Source organism: Lethenteron reissneri, chromosome 60 (genome assembly GCF_015708825.2).
Source record: "Lethenteron reissneri isolate LAM-NWPU_2019-01 chromosome 60, ASM1570882v1, whole genome shotgun sequence".
Taxonomy (NCBI): domain Eukaryota; kingdom Metazoa; phylum Chordata; class Hyperoartia; order Petromyzontiformes; family Petromyzontidae; genus Lethenteron; species Lethenteron reissneri.
In genome coordinates, this window is record NC_083838.1 from 1,493,026 (window position 1) to 1,510,222 (window position 17,197).

Sequence of the window (17,197 nt, forward strand, 5' to 3'; positions counted from 1 at the left end):
ATCACCCCCATCACCACCACCATCACACCACCACCACCATCACCCCCACCATCACCACATCACCACCACCATCACCCCCATCACCACCACCCCCACCATCACCACCACTATCACCACCACCATCACCACATCACCACCATCACCACATCACCACCACCATCACCACATCACCACCACCATCACCACCGCCATCACCACATCACCACCACCACCATCACCACATCACCACCACCATCACCACATCACCACCACCATCACCACCGCCATCACCACATCACCACCACCATCACCACATCACCACCACCATCACCACATCACCACCACCATCACCACCGCCATCACATCACCACCATCACCACATCACCACCACCATCACCACCGCCATCACCACATCACCACCACCACCATCACCACATCACCACCACCATCACCACATCACCACCACCATCACCACCGCCATCACCACATCACCACCACCATCACCACATCCACCACCATCACCACATCACCACCACCATCACCACATCACCACCACCATCACCACCGCCATCACATCACCACCATCACCACATCACCACCACCATCACCACATCACCACCACCATCACCACCGCCATCACCACATCACCACCACCATCACCACATCACCACCACCATCACCACCACCACCACCCCCACCATCACCACATCACCACCACCATCACCACCGCCATCACCACTATCACCACCATCACCACCACCATCACCCCCCCCCCCACCATCGCCATCACCACATCACCATCACCACCACCACCATCACATGGCCCCGCGTGTATCAGCATCGCAATGAATGAATGGGTGGGTTGGGACTCTTCAATGGATCAACTGCTCAACGTTAACTTAACAGGGGCTCTCACCCGAAACGTCGTGCGTTGTCATATCTTTCATTTCACTGGGTTTGTGCCGTTGTTGTTCTTGTGTCTAACTGATGATGGGCATTGCTCCAAGCCGCTCTGCTGATGACACACTGAATGCCGAAACCGCTACGTGAGATGTTGAAGTATCAATCGATTCAACAAAGCCAGACCGTGCCAGCCAAATCAAATCTCGACGTTTCGGAAGCAACACAAGCATCCGTCATCAGGTGGTGACTGCTCCAGAAAAATGACTGTAGCGTGTGAAGAGATATTTAGAGACACGTGGTTATATTGGGTACTGGGGGGGGAGGGCAGCTTCTGAAACGTCGTGATTTAATTTAGTTTAATTTTATTTAGTTTTCACCTACTTGACTTTACCAAAAAACCCAAAGCGTATGGATATTTGCAATCACGAAAACTTCAAAGCTAGAACGTGCCAGCCAGTTTAAGAGGGGAACGCCGCGTCCCCGAGAGAGAGAGGGAGAGAGGGGTACGGCCACAGTGGAGACGGAGCGATGATCGGTGAATCCCGCTCGCAGTTGTGGAGTCGAGGAGAGAGAGGCACGGACGACGCCCGGTGCATCGTTACATCGTCGTCGTCGTGATCGTGGCTTGGCTTATTCATCCAGCAGTGGATTTACCGCGGCTGCTGATGCTGCTGCTGATGCTGCTGCTGAGACTGCTGTTGACGATGATGCTTCTGCAGCTGATGATGCTTTTGCTCATGATGATGATGATTCTGCGGCTGATGATGATGCTTCTGCGGCTGATGATGATGCTTCTGAGACTGCTGTTGACGATGTTGCTTCTGCGGCTGATGATGATTCTGCTCATGATGATGATGCTTCTGCGGCTAATGATGATGCTTCTGAGACTGCTGTTGACGATGATGCTTCTGCAGCTGATGATGACGATGATGCTTCTGCTCATGATGATGATGATGCTTCTGCAGCTGATGATGATGATGCTTCTCCAGCTGATGATGCTTCTGCTCATGATGATGCTTCTGCTCATGATAATGATGATGCTTCTGCAGCTGATGATGATGATGCTTCTCCAGCTGATGATGCTTCTGCTCATGATGATGATGATGATGCTTCTGCAGCTGATGATGATGCTTCTGCGGCTGATGATGATGATGCTTCTGCTCATGATGATGATGATGCTTCTGCTCATGATGATGATGATGCTTCTGCGGCTGATGATGATGCTTCTGCGGCTGATGATGATGATGATGCTTTTGCGGCTGATGATGATGATGCTTCTGCTCATGATGATGATGATGCTTCTGCTCATGATGATGATGATGCTTCTGCGGATGATGATGCTTCTGCTGCTGCTGATGATGCTGATTCTGCTGCTACTGTTGATGAGTCTGCTTCTGCAACTGCTGATGATGCTGATTCTGCTGCTATTAATGATTCTGATTCTGCTGCTGCTGATGCTGATTCTGCTGTTACTGTTGATGATTCTGTTCATGCAACTGCTTATGATGCTGATTCTGCTGCTATTGATGATGATTCTGATTCTGCTGCTGATGATGATTCTGTTTCTGCAACTGCTGATGATGCTGATGAGAGCAGGCCTTTGTTCGTGACCGTGATATTCTAAGGGGCCCAAATCCATAACGAGAGCGACCATTGGCCACGGTAACCATCGCCATCGACGCGGCGTGGATTCACAGCGAGGCGAATGTGCGTCTCGTGATCTCTGGCTCGCCCCCCTCTCTCTCTCGCGGGTAAATATTCGGAGCCAGATCTGAGAGATTGCCGCTGTGTGTCACGAGTTGGAGTCCTGTCGCTGCTAACGGAGCAGCAGCAGCAGCAGCAAGCAGTGTGGCAGGATAATCATGTTTGATCCTGATTTAAAGCTTTCGTGACTGCAGAGATTCATATCCTTGGTTCTTTCGGTAAAGTCACGTAGAAGGGAAATAATAAAATAATATAAATACTATTATATTATTAACAATATAAATATATATTTTATTATTTCCCTTCTACGTGACTTTACCGAAAGAACCAAAAATATGTTTGATCCTGTCCCGTTCTAGTTGTGACTTGTGGGGAGTGGATCTTGTAGGGAGTGGATCTTGTAGGGAGTGGATCTTGTAGGAAGTGGATCTTGTGGCGAGGGAACGGACATTCACGTCAAAATCAATCGTTGTTTACGATTACGACGGAGGTGAAAAAGTCATCACGGAGCGAACTTTACGGCGGGAGAACGAGAGAGAATGTCGGCCGGTAAAAAACAATGAAGAGGTCACTTCTCGTGCCTCGGCGGGAGACGTTAAAGTTCAGGGTGCTCCGGGAGAGATGCCTTGCCCTGCCGGAACGCACTCCGCCACAAAGAGCTTCGTGGCTCATCGGATTCCAATTCTCCGCGCGCCAAATCAAGATCCCCCATTCGACGGGCGTCCCCATCGGAGTTCCGGTCCAGAGGTCACGGGGAGGTCGCGGCCCGTGAACTCCCACGGGGCGAATGAATGTTGTTACCCTCTTGCCGCTCGTAGACATATACATAGTAGATTGTTTACTAGCAATAAAACGAGGAGTTACGGGGACGCGCCCCACCAATGGTTTATAGCCCAATCTTGTTACGGAATTAAGTGGCTTGTGACCCATCCCCAAACAAAGACAAAGATCCCCCCGCCCGCCCGTGTAGCCCACGCGGCCCGCCGGGACAAGTGCCGTTGGCGAGCGGCACCCACGAAGGCCGGCACGCGGTGTGGCCACGACCACCCCCGGCCGCCTTTGTCTCCCCCACCCCCCCCCGCCCCCCCAATGCTAATGTTCACCGCAACGGGTACTCATTTGAGGCCGAGTCGACCCCGGGGAGGTCCGGCGCCCAGTTCGGATGATCGTCGCCGATGTTGTGCCGTGAGCGGGAATCGAACTCTCGGCTCGCACCAAGTTGGCGCCGCCGCCCACTCCCCGGCACGCACGCGCACACACATGTACACACATGTACACACGTGTACACACATGTACACACATATGTACACACATGTACACACATGTACACACATGTACACACACACCTACACACACACCTACACACACACGTACACACGTACACACACGTACACACATGTACACACATGTACACACATGTACACACATGTACACACATGTACACACACACCTACACACACACACCTACACACACACGTACACACACGTACACACATGTACACACATGTACACACATGTACACACACACCTACACACACACACCTACACACACACGTGTACACACATGTACACACGCACACACATGTACACACATGTACACACATGTACACACATGTACACACACACACCTACACACACACGTACACACATGTACACACATGTACACACACACCTACACACACACACCTACACACACACGTACACGCACACGTACACACATACACGTACACACGTACACACATGTACACACATGTACACACACACCTACACACACACACCTACACACACACACGTACACATGTACACACATGTACACACACACCTACACACACACACCTACACACGCACACGTACACACATACACGTACACACACACACCTACACACACGTACACACACGTACACACACACACGTACACACATACACGTACACACACACACACGTACACACACACGTACACACACACACTCGCGCGCGCGGCTCGCGCAGAGCGCATGCGTAGACGCACGCGAACATACGCACGTGCTTCCACACACACACTCGCGCACACTTGCACGCGAACACACGCAGACGTACACACGCGCGCACTGCCTTGTTCTGTGTCCCAGGCCTTCAGGAGTGTTGTGCTGAGCGACGCGGCGTCGGTGAGGCTGAGTTTCTGCGCACGGGCGGACATCGACGCAAGGAGTTGAGGAGGTGAGGTGTGTGCACGTGTGTGTATGCACGTGTGTGGGTACACGTGTGTGTGTGCATGTGTGTGCACATGTGTGTGCGTGGGTGCACGTGGGTGCACGTGTGTGCACGTGAGTGCACGTGGGTGCACGTGTGTGTGTGCGTGGGTGCACGTGTGTGTGTGCACGTGTCTGCACGTGTGTGTGTGCACGTGTCTGCGTGCGCGTGCAGCGGTTAGCGCTATGAACCCGGCAGATACCCGAGTTCGATTCCCGCTCACGGCCACCACCAACACCGCTGACGATGATCTGAACCGGTCCTGGGCCTCCCCCTAGATCGGCTCAGCTTCAAACGAGCACCTGGTGCGTTGCGCAGTGAGCATCGCCGCTGGGGAGAGACAAAGGCGGTATGGCGCTTCGACAGCCACGCACCCCGACGGGCACTTGCCCCCGCATCCTGGTCGAGGCTACCCGGGGCACCTTTGCTTGTGTGTGTGCGCGCGAGCAGATGGACACGGTGCTGGTGCTGGGAGGGGGGCGAGGGAGCACGTCCTGGCCGGGACGCTCGCCCAGTCGCCCCTCGTCAAGAAGGTCATCGTCGCCCCGGCAACGGGGGCACCGCCACTCACGGCGGCAAGGTGGAGAACTCTGGTGGGTGCCGACACGGGAGGGGCACGGGGGGGGGGCACGGGGGGAGCGGGGGGGGGGGGCACGGGGGGCGGCGCACCTGATGAAGACCAAGGTGACGACGATGACGATGACGATGATGACGATGATGGTGACGATGATGACGATGATGGTGACGATGATGACGATGATGACGATGATGACGACGACGATGACGACGACGATGACGACGACGATGACGACGACGACGACGATGATGACGATGATGGTGACGATGATGACGATGATGACGATGATGACGACGATGACGACTGACAACGACGACGACGATGACGACGACGACGATAATGGTGGTGATGGTGACAGTGATGGCATTGACGATGGTGGTGATGGCTGGTGATTGTCGTCACGCTGCTACCAACGTGCTCGGCCTGGCGGCTGTGAGCCGGCGCTTTGGGGGCATCGTCAGCGAGGGTTGGTGGGTCGCGCACGGAGAAGGGGCCGTAGCCCTGCTCCGCCAGGGGACGGTGGCACAGCAAGCGGACTGAGTGCCACGTGTCGTAGTGCTTGGACCGCCGTGCCGGCCTTCGTAGGTGCCGCTCGCTGACAGCACTTGCCCCAACAGTCTGTTAAGGATATACGGGGGATCTTTGTCTTTGTTTGGATGTGTGCATTGCCGGTGTGTGTGTCTGTGCGCGTTACAGGTGCGTGTGTGTGTGTACGTGTGCATTCGTTACAGGTGTGTGTGTGTACGTGTGCATTCGTTACAGGCGTGCGTGTGTGTATACACATGTGCGTGCGTTACATGCGTGTGTGTGTGTGTTTGCGTGCGTTACATGCGTGTGTGTGTGTGCGCGTGACAGGCGTGTGCGTGTGTGCGTGCGTTACATGCGTGTGTGTGTGTGCGCGTGACAGGCGTGTGCGTGTGTGCGTGCGTTACATGCGTGTGTGTGTGTACGTGTGCGTGCGTTACATGCGTGTGTGCGTGTGTTACATGCGTGTGTGCGTGCGTTACATGCGTGTTGTTGTGTGTGCGTGCGTGACAGGCGTGTCGGTGGCCAACCACTCCCTGCTGGTGCAGTACTGCGCCGACCACAACGTCTCCATGGTGGTCGTGGGGCCCGAGGCTCCGCTCGCCGCCGGTGAGTCTTGCTGCAACCCTCGCCAGCTCGGGGCAAAGGCGCAGCCCAGCAAGTGCCGCTGCTGGGGGAAGGAGGCCTCGGCCCCCCCCCCAACCCCCCGCACAAGGGGGGGAGCCTGCGATTGTTCTAGATCGCTCGCTCGTTCGCTCGCTCGCTCGTTCGCTCGACTGTTCCCTCAATCGCTCGCTCATTCGCTCGATCAATCGGAAGCGTGCGCAACGCTCGCCGTTGCTTGTGACGCGTGGACAGTGCTGCTTGTTGCTGGCCACTCGACGTTGTGGGGGGGGGGGGGGGCCCTGTGCTCATGTGAGAATCATCTACCAACCCCCCCACTTTTCTCTGTATGTCACCCTCGTCGTCGTCCTCGTCGTCGTCGTCATCATCGTCGTCCTCCCACGAGGCGTGAGTGACGATCTGGTGGCCGCCGGAGTCCGTTGTTTCGGGCCCTCGGCCCGCGCCGCTCGCCTCGAGTCGAGCAAGGCCTTCGCCAAGGCCTTCATGGAGCGCCACGGCATCCCCACGGCGCGCTGGGAGGCCTTCACCGAGCCCCGAGCCGCCTGCGCCTACATCAACTCGTATGACGCCACCACAACGACCACAACCACCTCAACCACCACAACCACCGCAACCACCGCAACCACCACAACCACCACAACCACCACAACCACCGCAACCACAACCATCGCCACAATCGGCACCATCGCAACCACCACAACCGCCATCACAACCATCCCCATCACAACCACAACCGCCACCACATCCACTGCCACCACAAACAATGCCACCACATCCACCACATCTACAAGAGCTACCAACACCACCACCACAACCGCCGCCTCTAACGCTATCGCTACAACCACCACCACTACTGCCACCACTACCGCCACAACCACTGGCAACAACCACCAACACAACCACCACCACTCCGACTGCCACCACAACCCCACTGCCGCCCCCATCCTCATCCGGCCACTTTTGCCCAGGATGCATTTCTCCCTCTGGGGGTGCTGCGGTCCCTGTCGCTGCTTGCCGCCGTTTCCCACAATGCCACGTTCTCTCTTCTTCGCAGAAGGGATCTGTCCATGTGTCTGTGTGTCTGTTCGTGTGTTCGTATGTTCGTGTGGCCATGTGGCCATGTGTCTGTCCGTGTGTTCGTGTGTCAGTCTATCCGTGTGTCAGTCTGTCCGTGTGTCCACCCGTTTGTGTGTTCGTATGCCCATATTGTTAGTATGTCAGCGTGTCTCCGTGCGTGTCTCTGTGTCCCCACGTGTGTCTCCGTGCGTGTCTCCGTGCGTGTCTCTGTGTCCCCACGCGTGTCTCCGTGCGTGTCTCCGTACGGTCAAGCGTGGTGTCGGCCACCCACCCCCTCGCGCGCCGTTCCAGCCTTCATAGGAGCTGCTCGCTAACAGCACTTGCCCCAACAGTGTGTTAAGGCTACACGGGGGATCTTTGTCTTTGTCTCAGCACGGAGCCCGCGCCGCTCGTCGTCAAGGGCGAGCGGCCTGGCCGGAGGCAAGGGGGTGGTGGTGGCCAGGGACCGCGAGGAGGCCTGCCGCGTCGTCATGGAGATCATGCAGGTGCCGGTGGCAACCACCTCGGGCGGGCCCCCCCCCCCCCCCCTCCGGGCCCATGTCCATGTGGTGGTGGTGATGGTGGTGATGGTGGTGGTGATGGTGGTGGTGATGGTGGTGATGGTGATGATGGTGGTGGTGGTGGTGATGGTGATATGGTGATGTGGTGATGGTGGTCGTGGTGATGGTGGTGGTGATGGTGATGATGGTGATGGTGGTGGTGATGGTGGTGATGGTGATGATGGTGATGTGGTGATGGTGATGGTGGTGATGGTGGTGGTGATGGTGGTGGTGAAGGTGATGATGGTGGTGGTGATGGTGGTGGTGGTGATGATGATGGTGGTGGTGGTGGTGGTGATGGCGATGGCGGTGGTGACGGTGGCGATGACGGTGGTGGTGGTGACGGTGGTGGTGGTGGTGGTTGATGGTGGTGGTGATGGTGGTGGTGATGGTGGTGGTGGTGATGGTAGTGATGGCGATGGCGGTGGTGACGGTGGTGACGGTGGTGGTGGTGACGGTGGTGATCATGGTGATGGTGGTGGTGATGATGATGTGGGTGATAGTGGTGATGATGGTGATGGTGGTGGTGATGGTGGTGATGATGGTGGTGATGGTGGTGATGATGGTGGTGATGGTGGTGATGGTGATGGTGGTGATGATGGTGATGGTGGTGGTTGATGGTGGTGGTGGTGGTGATGGTGGTGATGGTGATGATGGTGATGATGGTGGTGATGGTGATGATGGTGATGGCGGTGATGATGGTGATGATGGTGGTGATGATGGTGATGGAGCTGTCATTTGTCATTGCCAGGTCGCTTCTGAAAAAGAAGCTCTTTAGCTTGGTTTAGGTTTTTATTTGTGTTTGTGTTCAAGTTGCTTGTTTACCTTTCCTGCACTTTGCACTCCCTCCTGTATTGTTGGACTGCTTGTGTGACCCCGTGCCCCTGCTGTGTGTCTGTGGGAAAGAGCTTTGTAGCTCATCGGATTCCCCCAGTCGAGATATTGATTCTGATTCTCCCCCCCCATGCCCCCCACACCCCCCCCCCCCCAATGACCCCCACCTCCCCATGCCCCCCACCCCCCCCATGCCCCCCCACCCCCCCCATGACCCCCACCCCTCCATGTCCCCACCCCCCCGATTACCCCCCCCACCTCCCCATGCCCCCCACCCCCAATGACCCACCCTCCCATGACCCCCACCCCCCCATGCCCCACCCCCCCCATGACCCCCACCCCCCCATGCCCCCACCCCTCTCATACCCCCCACCCCCCCCGCACCCTCCACCCCCAATGACCCCCACCCCCCCATGCCCCCCACCCCCCCATGCCCCCCACCCCCCCCCCCATGACCCCCACCCCCCCATGACCCCCACCTTCCATGCCCCCCACCCCCCCCCATGACCCCCACCTCCCATGCCCCCCCCCCATGACCCCCACCCCCCGTGGCTGGAGCAGGACCGTGTGCATGGCGACGCGGGGGAGACGGTGCTGGTGGAGGAGGTGCTGGAGGGGGAGGAGATCAGCGTGAGTTGGTGCATTGGGTGTGTGTTTGTTGTTTGTTGTGTGTGTTGTGTGTGTATTGTGTGTGTGTGTGTTGTGTGTGTTGTGTGTGTGTCTGTGTGTGTGTCTGTGTGTGTCTGTGTGTCTGTGTGTGTCTGTCTGTGTGTGTGTCTGTCTGTGTGTGTGTCTGTCTGTGTGTGTGTGTCTGTGTGTATGTCTGTGTGTGTGTGTGTGTGTCTGTGTGTGTGTGTCTGTCTGTGTGTGTGTCTGTGTGTCTGTGTGTCTGTGTGTGTGTGTCTGTCTGTGTGTGTGTCTGTGTGTCTGTGTGTGTGTGTGTGTCTGTGTGTGTCTGTGTGTGGTGTGTCTGTGTGTGTGTGTGTGTCTGTGTGTGTGTGTGTCTGTGTGTGTGTCCGTGTGTGTGTGTGTCTGCGTGTGTGTGTGTGTCTGTGTGTGTGTCTGTGTGTGTGTGTCTGTGTGTGTGTCTGCGTGTGTGTGTGTGTCTGTGTGTGTGTCTGTGTAAAAACATCGTCACTGGGGAAGACAAAGGCGGCCGTGCGTGGTGCTGTCCACCCACCACCTCGTGTGCTGTGCCGGCCTCCGCTGACGCCACTTGCCCCGACAGCCTGTGTGTGCTACCCGGGTGCCCTTTGTCTGTGCCCGTGTGCAGTGCATGTGCTTCACCGACGGCCGCTCCGTGGTGATGATGCCACCGGCCCAGGATCACAAACGTGTGGGGGAGGGGGACACGGGGCCCAACACGGGGGGCATGGGGGCCTACGCCCCCACCCCACAGGTACGCACACACACACACACGCACACACACGCAAAGATCCCCCGTGTAGCCTTAACAGACTGTAGGGGCAAGTGCTGTTAGCGAGCAGCACCTATGAAGGCCGGCACGGCACACGAGGGGGTGGGAGGCCAGCACCACGCCCGACCGCCTTTGTCTCCCCCGTGGCGATGTTTACACACCGCGCCAGGTACTCATTTAAGGCTGAGTCTACCTAGGAGAGGCCCAGGACCGGTTCAGATAATCGTCACCGGTGTTGGCTGTGAGCGATAATCAAACCCGAGTCGCCAGGTTCGTAGCGCAGCGCGCTAACCGCTGCACCACCGCTCCCCACATACACACACACATACACACACGTACACACGAAAAACAACAACCGCCATTCGCCGCTAAGTGGCGGTGACGTCACCACGGCGCCTGTGCCAGGCCAGGTGCACTTTGAGGCCACGTGAAGTGTCGAACGCCCGCTGGCAGGAGGTCACGGGACAGACCCGGGCGCCGTGGGCCGCCGGGTGTTGCCTCCTCCTGTGCCAACTCGCTGCGCTCTGGCCGCCCCGACGCGTCGCGACCGTGACGTGTCTCCTCGTGGTGACGCGTCACGTGGTGACGTGTCTCCGCGTGGTGACGTGGTGACGTGTCTCCTCGTGGTGACGTGGTGACGTGGTGACGTGGTGACGTGGTGACGTGTCTCCTCGTGGTGACGTGTCTCCGCGTGGTGACGTGTCTCCGCGTGGTGACGTGGTGACGTGTCTCTTCGTGGTGACGTGGTGACGTGGTGACGTGTCTCCTCGTGGTAACGTGGTGACGTGTCTCCTCGTGGTGACGTGTCTCCGCGTGGTGACGTGGTGACGTGTCTCCTCGTGGTGACGTGGTGACGTGGTGACGTGTCTCCTCGTGGTAACGTGGTGACGTGTCTCCTCGTGGTGACGTGTCTCCGCGTGGTGACGTGGTGACGTGTCTCCGCATGGTGACGTGTCTCCGCGTGGTGACGTGGTGACGTGTCTCCGCGTGGTGACGTGGTGACGTGGTGACGTGTCTCCGCGTGGTGACGTGGTGACGTGTCTCCGCGTGGTGACGTGTCTCCGCGTGGTGACGTGGTGACGTGTCTCCTCGTGGTGACGTGTCTCCGCGTGGTGACGTGGTGACGTGTCTCCGCGTGGTGACGTGGTGACGTGTCTCCGCGTGGTGACGTGGTGACGTGTCTCCTCGTGGTGACGTGTCTCCGCGTGGTGACGTGTCTCCTCGTGGTGACGTGGTGACGTGTCTCCGCGTGGTGACGTGTCTCCTCGTGGTGACGTGGTTGACGTGTTCTCCGCGTGGTGACGTGTCTCCTCGTGGTGACGTGGTGACGTGTCTCCGCGTGGTGACGTGTCTCCTCGTGGTGACGTGGTGACGTGTCTCCGCGTGGTGACGTGTCTCCTCGTGGTGACGTGGTGACATGTTTCCGCGTGGTGACGTGTCTCCTCGTGGTGACGTGGTGACGTGTCTCTGCGTGGTGACGTGTCTCCGCGTGGTGACGTGTCTCCTCGTGGTGACGTGGTGACGTGGTGACGTGGTGACGTGGTGACGTGTCTCCGCATGGTGACGTGGTGACGTGTCTCCGCATGGTGACGTGTCTCCTCGTGGTGACGTGGTGACGTGGTGACGTGTCTCCGCGTGGTGACGTGTCTCCGCGTGGTGACGTGGTGACGTGTCTCCGCGTGGTGACGTGGTGACGTGTCTCCGCGTGGTGACGTGTCTCCGCGTGGTGACGTGGTGACGTGGTGACGTGTCTCCTCGTGGTGACGTGGTGACGTGGTGACGTGTCTCCGCGTGGTGACGTGGTGACGTGTCTCCGCGTGGTGACGTGTCTCCGCGTGGTGACGTGGTGACGTGTCTCCGCGTGGTGACGTGGTGACGTGTCTCCGCGTGGTGACGTGTCTGCGCGTGGTGACGTGGTGACGTGTCTCCTCGTGGTGACGTGGTGACGCGTCTCTGCGTGGTGACGTGGTGACGTGTCTCCGCGTGGTGACGTGGTGACGTGTCTCCGCGTGGTGACGTGGTGACGTGTCTCCTCGTGGTGACGTGTCTCCTCGTGGTGACGTGGTGACGTGTCTCCGCGTGGTGACGTGGTGACGTGTCTCCGCGTGGTGACGCGTCTCCGCGTGGTGACGTGTCTCCTCGTGGTGACGTGTCTCCTCGTGGTGACGTGGTGACGTGTCTCCGCGTGGTGACGTGGTGACGTGTCTCCTTGTGGTGACGCGTCTCCGCGTGGTGACGTGTCTCCGCGTGGTGACGTGGTGACGTGTCTCCTCGTGGTGACGCGTCTCCGCGTGCGTTCCTCTCTCCAGGTCTCGGCGGACTTGCTGTCCATGGTGCAGCGCTGCGTGCTGCAAAGGACGGTGGACGGGATGATGGAGGAAGGGAACCCCTACATTGGTGAAGCACTTTTATTGTTGTTGTTGTTGTTGTTGTTAAACCCTTCCCCGTTCCGTGACGTCTGCAAGTCGCCATTGTTTTTAAACGACGTCGTTACTCGCCGCACGGAACCGTAGCAGCACCGACGGCGTCGACCGAGACAGCCAACAACTGTCTGGCCGAGCAACATCTAGCGAAGACGACAGCGACGACGAGACGAGACCACCCCCAGCACCGGCAGCCCCGAGCTCTCCGCTGCTTTTATCCCCCTCGGCGCGTCCTGGCCACGCCCTGGCTCCACCCTGGCTCCGCCCTGGCTCCACCCTGGCCGCGCCTCCAGATGGTGTCTTCCGTGACCCTTGCCCCAGTTCCTCCGCCCTGCCGACACACACCCACATACACACACACAGACACACACACACATACACACAGACACACAGACACACACACACATACACACATACACATACACACACACAGACACACACACACATACACACACACATACACACACACAGACACACACACAGACACACACACACACATACACACACACATACACACACATACACACATACACACACACACATACACACACACATACACACACACAGACACACACACAGACACACACACACACATACACACACACATACACACACATACACACATACACACACACACATACACACACACAGACACACACACACCGTGTATACGCTCGTCCACCGCAGCTGCCATTGGCGGGAGCCACAGCTGCCGTGTTCATTGCTCTTGGAGCTTAAATCCCTGAGTACTTGTGTGTGTGTGTGCGCGCGTTTGTCCGTGTGCAGGCGTGCTTTACGCTGGATTGATGCTCACCAAGGCCGGGCCCAAAGTTCTGGAGTTCAACTGTCGCTTTGGAGATCCCGAGTGCCAGGTGTGTACTTCCGCACGTTTTGTGCGTGCGCGTTTTGTGCACGCACGCGTTTTGTGCGCGTGCACGTGCGTGTGTACACACACGTGGGGAGCGGTGGCGCAGCAGTTTAGTGCGCTGCGATAACGAGCTCGGGACCGGTTCAGACAATTTTCTGAACCGGTCCTGAGCCTCCCCTGTGTCGACTGGGTCTCAAATTGAGTACCTGGTGCTTTGTATAAACATCTCGCCACTGGGGAGACAAAGGCGGCTGGGGTTGGTCCATCCTGGGTTTAACCTGCAGGCTGGATTGTGTGAGGAGCTCACAGATCCCTGAGAGATCTGGACACAGTCCCATCATCAGTGAGCTCCTCCGGCAGGCAAGGCTGGGTCACGTAGCCCACTTGCCTAGTCACCGCATGCCTAAAGAGCTTTTGTTCGGCCGGATCGAGGGGGCTAAACGGGCGCGGCACGGGCTAGAGAAGAGATGGAGTGATGTGGTACAGGAGGATGTGGAGCTGAGTGGACTTGCCGATGACCGGTACCAGCGGTGTCAAGATTGACCCCTGTGGAGGATGCTGCAGTGCAGTCGGAGGCAGTCGCCCTCCACTCAATCACCCACCCACTCATTCAGTCTCCCACTAACGCACCCACCCACCCACCCAATCACTCCTTCACTCACCCTTCTCACCCACCCACCCATTCACCCACCCACTCACCCGCCCACTCACCCACCCACTCACCCACCCACCCACCCAAGCACTCCCTCACTCACCCACCCACCCAAGCACTCCCTCACTCACCCTTCTCACCCACCCACCCATTCACCCACCCACTCACCCACCCGCTCACTCACCCACGCGCTCCTGAACCTGGGATGACCTCCATGACGACCTCTCGACGACCTTTTGACCCCCCTCTCCACGCCCCCCGCAGGTGCTGCTGCCGCTGCTCAAGTCGGACGTATACGCCGTGATGCGTGCGTGCGCCAGCGGGAGCGGGGGCTCCCTGGCCGACGAGCGCGTCGAGTGGTGGAGCGGGCGCTCCGCCGTCACCGTGGTGATGGCCAGCCGCGGTTACCCGGGCGACGCGCCCACCGGATTCCCCATCACAGGTGAGGCGGTGGGGGCGACCGTCGCCACGGCAACCGCGATAACTGCTGCCGTGGCAACCGCCTCTGGTCCCTCTGTCTCCGTGATAACGACAGCTCTGACGTAATACAAAACATCGGCAGGGTAAGTGCCTCGTTTAACGCGCTGGTGGTGATAGCGAGATGCGTTCTCTCGCTCTCCATCTCTCTCTGCCCATCTCTCTCGCTCTCCCTGTCTCGCCGCAGGCATCAGCCGGGCCCAAGAGCTGGGCTGCCTCGTCTTCCACGGGCCACCAAGACGCGAGCGGCGGGTGGCGGAGGAGCAGCAGCAGGAGCAGCAGGAGCAGCAGCAGCAGCAGCAGCAGCAGCAGGAGCAGCAGGAGGAGGAGGCGACGATGACGACGACGGCTGGAGGCAGCAGCTCGTGACGAGCGGCGGCCGCGTCCTCTCCGTGACGGCCGTGGGTCACGACCTCCGCGGCGCCCTGACCCTCGCGACCTCCGGGGTCGCGGCGATCCACTTCCAGGGCGCCTTCCACCGGCGCGACATCGCGCACAGAGGCCTCGCCGAGGGGGCCCGGGAGGCCGCTCCACTACTACCGTGAGACATCCGGGACGTTCCTCCCAGAGGTCGCAAACGGGTTTTGATTCCTTACCCGTACCCGGCCGCACCAGGGTCACAAACGGCTCCCGTACCCGGCCGTACCCGTACCCTACCCGTACCCGGCCGGGTACGGGTAGGGTATGGGTATTGGGTACCCGATTGCGACCTCTGGGATGAAGCCATGTTGCAGGCGCGGGTGGGTTGATTCTAGGAACTTGAATTGTGAGAAGAGACAAGACGTTGGGAAATGAGTGACAAACGGTTACTCACCAGTGACTCGCGGTCTACCCGTACCCGTACCCGGCCGCACCAGGGTCGCAAACTGGTACCCGTACCTGGTCAGGTAGGGTACGGGTATCGGGTACCCGGTTGCGACCTCTGGTTCCTCCCTCGCGTCGATAACTATGCGGATCGGTGACGATAAACTAAAATACTTTTCTATTTTACCGGTAAGCGCTCGCCCGGCTGTGCGGCTCTTTTTCAGCAGCGACCACCTGGGTGTCAGAAATGATAGCTCGACCAAGTGACTCATCGTCGTCGTCGTCATCATCATGTGGACATTTATAGCAGCATCCACGTTCTCTAAACGCGTGGTGATGTTGATTCTAAATGCGGAGGGAAAAACCCGAGGATCCAGACCACGGGGAGAGAGAGAGACGAGAGAGACTACAAATACACAGCAGGCATCGTCAGGGTCGGGATCGAACCCACGACCTCCTGCACACCAGGCGAGGGAGTTAACATCTCCTAGTGATGATGACGGTGGTGGTAGTAGTGATGATGGTGGTGATGGTAGTGATGATGATGGTGGTGATGGTAGTGGTGACGGTGATGGTGGTGGTAGTGGTGATGATGGTGATGGTCATGGTGACGATGGTGGTGATGGTCGTGGTGACGATGGTGGTGATGGTCGTGATAATGGTGGTGTTGGTAGTGGTGATGTTGGTGATGATGGTGGTGGTGATGATGATGGTGGTGGTAGTGGTGATGCTGGTGGTGATGGTAGTGGTGATGATGGTGGTGGTGACGATGGTGGTGATGGTAGTGGTGACGATGATGGTGGTGGTAGTGGTGATGATGGTGGTGATGGTTGTGATGATGGTGGTGACGATGGTGGTGACGATGGTGGTGATGGTAATGGTGACGATGATGGTGGTGGTGGTGATGATGATGGTGGTGGTAGTGGTGATGCTGGTGGTGATGGTGGTGATGTTGGTGATGGTAGTGATGATGATGGTGGTGGTGACGATGGTGGTGATGGTAGTGGTGACGATGATGTCCCCTGCACCCCTCCCATCCCCCATCTCCCGCCCCAGGCCACTGACGTACGCCGGCAGCGGCGTGGACATCGATGCAGCCGACGCGCTGGTGACCTCCATCAAGCCCCTCGCAGCAGCCACGGCGAGGCCAGGTGAGGAGTGGGTGAGAGGGTGAGAGGGTGAGTGGGTGAGTGGGTGAGTGGGTGAGTCTGGGTGAGTGGGTGAGTGGGTGAGTCTGGGTGAGTGGGTGAGTGGGTGAGCGCTGGTGACCTCCATCAAGCCCCTCGCAGCAGCCACGGCGAGGCCAGGTGAGGAGTGGGTGAGGGGGTGAGTGGGGTGAGTGGGGTGAGTGGGGGTGAGAGGGTGAGTCGGGGTGAGTGGGTGAGTCGGGGTGAGTTGGGGTGAGTCGGGGTGAGTGGGGTGAGTGGGGTGAGTGGGTGAGTGGGTGAGTCGGGGTGAGTGGGTGAGTCGGGGTGAGTGGGTGAGTCGGGGTGAGTGGGTGAGTCGGGGGGAGTGGGGTGAAGGGGTGAGTCGGGGTGAGTGGGTGAGTCGGGGTGAGTGGGTGA

General features: G+C 58.4%; 1 pseudogene; it reads left to right on the forward strand.

The window, feature by feature from the left end:
* Positions 1-2,482: 2,482 nt before the first annotated feature.
* LOC133357831 (trifunctional purine biosynthetic protein adenosine-3-like) overlaps positions 2,483-17,197 on the forward strand; it is a 17,012-nt pseudogene continuing 2,297 nt past the window's right edge.